Source organism: Parus major, chromosome 25LG1 (genome assembly GCF_001522545.3).
Source record: "Parus major isolate Abel chromosome 25LG1, Parus_major1.1, whole genome shotgun sequence".
NCBI classification, from domain to species: Eukaryota; Metazoa; Chordata; class Aves; order Passeriformes; family Paridae; genus Parus; species Parus major.
The window spans coordinates 1,074,645-1,079,443 of NC_031793.1; positions in this window are offsets into that span (position 1 = coordinate 1,074,645).

A 4,799-nucleotide genomic window follows, 5' to 3' on the forward strand; every position below is an offset into this window, starting at 1 on the left:
CTAGGCACATCTGGGCCCACATGGGCTCACCTGGGCAGACCCAAGCTCACCTGGGCACCCCTGGGCAAACATAGACACAACTGGAACCACCATGGTATCCCTGGACACATCTAGGCACAGCTGAAGTCCACTGGGCACTCCTGGGCACACCTGGCTACACGTACTCACACTTGGGAACACCTGGGCACACTTGGGACCACCATGGCACCCCTGGGTCAATCTGAGCACATCTGGACTCCACTGGGCATACCCATTCACACCTGGGCATACCCATTCACACCTGGGCACACCTGAGATCACCTTGGCCTCCCTGGGAAAATCTGAGTACATCTTGACTCCATTGAGCATACCCACGCACACCTGGGGGCACCCACGCACACCTGGGCCCCTCTGGGCACACATAGGTTCACCTGGGCACACCTGGAAACTCCTGGGTACATGTGGGCTCACCTGGGAATACCAGGCCACACCTGACCACTTCTAGGTGTACCTGGACACCTCTGGGTACATGTGGGCTCACCTGGGCACATCTGGGCACACCCAAGTACACCTGGACACATCTGGGCACCCCCAAGTACACCTGGGCACACCCAAGCACACCTGAGCACACATAGGCCCATCTGGGCATACCTAGGCTCTCCTGGGCACATCTGGGCACACCTGAGAAAACCATTACACATCTGGGCACACCTGGACACATCTGGCTACTCCTGGGCACACACTAGCACACCTGGGCACACTTAGACACATATTGGCCAACCTGGGCACACCTGGGGATACCTGGGCACACATGGGCACATCTGGTGTGTACCAGGGGTCACCTGAACACTATTGGGTGCACCTGGGCACATCCCAGCACACCTGGACACAGCTGGTCACTTCTGGGCTCTCCTGGGCACCTCTGGTCACACCTGGGCCCACCTGGGCACCCCTGGACACACCTGTGACCACCTGAGCACATCTGGGCTCACTTGGGAACACCTGAGCAATCCTAGGCACACCTGGATGCACCTAGGCACATCTGGGCACATCTGGGCCCACATGGGTTCCCCGGGGCAAAGCCAAGCACACCTGGGCACACCTGGGACCACACTGGCACTCCTGGGCACATGTGGGCGAACATGGGCTCACCTGGGAAAACCTGGGCACACCTGAGCATGCCTGATCACATCTAGGCCCACTTGAATACACCAGGACCAACCTGGGCCCACCCAGGCACACCTACGCACACCTGGGCCTACATGGGCTCACCTGGGAAGATCTAAGCACACCTGGCTGCACCTGAAAACTCCTTGGCACACCTGGGACCACCTTGGCATCCCTCGGCACATCAGAGCACTGTTGGGCTCCAATGGGAACGCCTGGGCACACCCATGCACACCCACGCACACCTGGGCACCTCTGAGCACACATAGGCTCTTCTGTGCGCCATTGGGCACACTTAAGCACTCCTGAGCACATCTGGACACCTCTGGGTACATGTGCACTCCCCTGGCCACATCTGGCCACATCTGGGCACTCCTGGGCTCCACTGGGCACTCCCGAGTATGCCTGGGCATACCCATGCACACCTGGGCACTCCTGGGCACACCTGGGAGCACCTTGGCACCCCTGGGCCCATCTGGACACAGCCGGGCTCCACTGGGCGTACCCATGGACACCTGTGCAAACCCACTCACACCTAGGCACCTCAGGGCACATGTAGGCTCACCTGGACACATTTGGTTCTGCCCAGGGGCACCTGGGCCCACCTTGACACACCACGGCACCTCTGGACACACGTAGACTCTACTGTGCATCACTGGGAACACCTTGGCACTCCTGAGCTCACTTCAGCACACCTGAGGAATCATTGACACACCTGGGCTCAGCTAGGCACTCCTGGCCCCTCCTGAGCACCCCTGGGCACCTGTGGGAAAACCTGGGTACACCTGGGAAAACCTGGGCACACCTGAGCACACCTGTGCACATCTGGGCCCACATGGGCTCACCTGGGCACACCCAAGCACACCTGGGCACACCTGGACACTCCTGAGCACACCTGGGCACACCTTGGCACCCCTGGGCAAATATGTGCACATCAGGGCTCCACTGGGTACTCCTGGGCACAGCTGGGAATACCAACACACACCTGGACACTCCTGGGCCCATCTAAGCCCACCTTGGCACCCCTGGGCACATCTAGGCACAGTTAGGCACACTGGGCACTCCCAGGCACACCTGGGCACACAAAGGCACACCTGGCCACACTTGGCCACACCTGGGCACTTGTAGGTGCACCTGGACACCCCTGGGTACATGTGGACTCACTTGGGAACACCCGGCCACACATGGGCCCATCTGGGCCCACTTTGGCACACCCTGGCAAACCCAAGCACACCTGAGCACAAACAGGATCACCTGGGAACACCTGAGTTCTCCTGGGCACATCTGAGCACAGCTGGGACCACCTGGGTACCACTGGGCACACCTGGGACCACCATTGCACCCCTGGGCACTTGTGAGTACAGCTGGGCACACCTGGGTACTCACAGGCACACCTGGGCACACCCACCCACACCTTGGCATCTTTGGGCACACTTAGAATCTTTTAAGCACCACTGAGTACACTGAAACACCGCTGGGTACACATGGGCTCTCCTGGGCACAACTGGGCTCATCTGGGTACTTCTGGGCACTCCTGGGTTCTCCTGGGCACCCCATGGCACATCTGAGCCTACCTGAGCACAACTGGGCCCACTAGGGCACACTTCGGCACACCCAAGCACACCTGAGCAAACCTACTCACACTTGGGCACAGCTGAGCACAGCTGGGGCCAACCTGGCACCCTTGGGCACATCTAGGCACACCTACACACCTCCGGGTACACGTGGGCAAACCTGGGCACACCTGGGCCCACCTTGGCACCATTGGGCACATCTAGGCACACCAGAACACTTCTGGGCACACCTGAGCCAACCTGGACACACCTGAGCACATCTCAGCACATCTGGCCCCGCTTGGGAACACCTGAGCAATCCTAGGCACACCTGGGCACACCTAGGCACATCTGGGCACATCTGGGCCTACATGGGCTCACCTGGGCAGACCCAAGCTCACCTGGAAACACATGGAAACTCCTGGGCACACCTAGGACCACCAAGGCAACCCTGGACACATCTGGACACAGCTGAGGTCCACTGGGCCCTCCTGGGCACACCTGGGCACACACACTCACACCTGGGCACTACTATGGACACCTGGACACACCTGGGTACATGTGGGCTCACCTGAAAATACCGAGCCACACCTGAGCCCACCTAGGCACACCTGGGCCCACCTAGGCACACCTGGACCCACTTTGGCACACCCTGGCACACCCAAGGACTCTTGAGCCCACATAGGATCACCTGGGCACATCTGGGGTCTCCTGTGCACCTATAGGCACACCTGGACTCATCTGGGCACACCTGGGACCACCATGGCACCCATGGGCATATCTGGGCACATCTGGGCTCCACTGGGCACTCCTGGGCACACCCTCATACATCTGGGCACCTCTGAGCATACGTAGGCTCATCTAGCACTACTGGGCACACCTGGCAACACCTGGACACTTTTGAGCTCACCTGGGCACCTCTGGGCACATCTGAGCACACCTGCGACCACCTTGGCACCCCTGGGCACATCTGAGCACAGCTGAGCTCCACTGGGCCGTCCTGGGAACACCAGGGCATACCAACGCACACCTGGGCACACCTGGATCCACCTTGGCCCACTGGGCCCCACTAAGCACAGCTGGGCTCCACTAGGCACTCCTGGGCACACCTGGGCTCATGCACTAACTCCTGGGCACACCTGGGCACTCCTGGGCAATCCTAGGCGCACCTGCGTGCACCTAAGCAAACCTGGGCACACCAACATGCACCTGGGCACATCTGGACACACATGGGTTCACCTGGGCACACCTGGGTGCTCCAGGGCACGCCAGAGACCACCTTGGCACCCCTGAGCACATCTGGGTACAGCTGCACTCCACTGGGCACTCCTGGGTACACCTGGACACATCCACACACACCTGAGCACCTCTGAACACACAAAAGCTCAACTGGGCACCACTGGGCACAACTAGCCATTCCTGGGCCTTCTTGGGCTCACCTGGGAACCTCTGGGCACACCTGGGCACACCTGGGCACACCTGTGGACACACCTCAGCACACTTGGGCACCCCCAGCCCCTCCAGTGACACCCACTTCCCTCAAGAAGCCACAGAGCCAGGGCAAGGTGAAGAAGAATCCGGGGCAACCCCCAAACCTCCCTGGCCCCGGCAAGGCGAAAGAGAAACCCTGGCCCCGCCCCTTTTTTGTAAGCCCCGCCCTTCCTCCCATAGACACGCGCCTCCCTGAGCAGTGCTTGGGGCCGGCAAAGCCCTAATGCCCTTAATATAAGTGCCCTGAGTCGGGGTGCAGCTACCGTAATGATCCTACCAGCCCTGCCAGGACCGGATATTGAGGTTCAACTCAATCAAGCCCCGCTCATATTGGGCTTCAGGCACCCCAAAACCCCTCCCAGCCGGGGTCGCTTACCATTGTTCTCCTAAGAACTGCACCAGGAGTAATAGAGGGGTGCAAGTACCGTAATACCTCTAATAGCTGCCCCTCCCGGAATATCCGCCTTGGGCACTGTTGGAGTCTGAGATACAGTGGTATGCCCTTGTTTTTAATACTTAGTTTTAGAATTCAAAGAAACACTGAATTTCATATAATATGAAATTCATGGGCATGTTTTCATGGTGATACATGAGAACAAATGCTAAAGT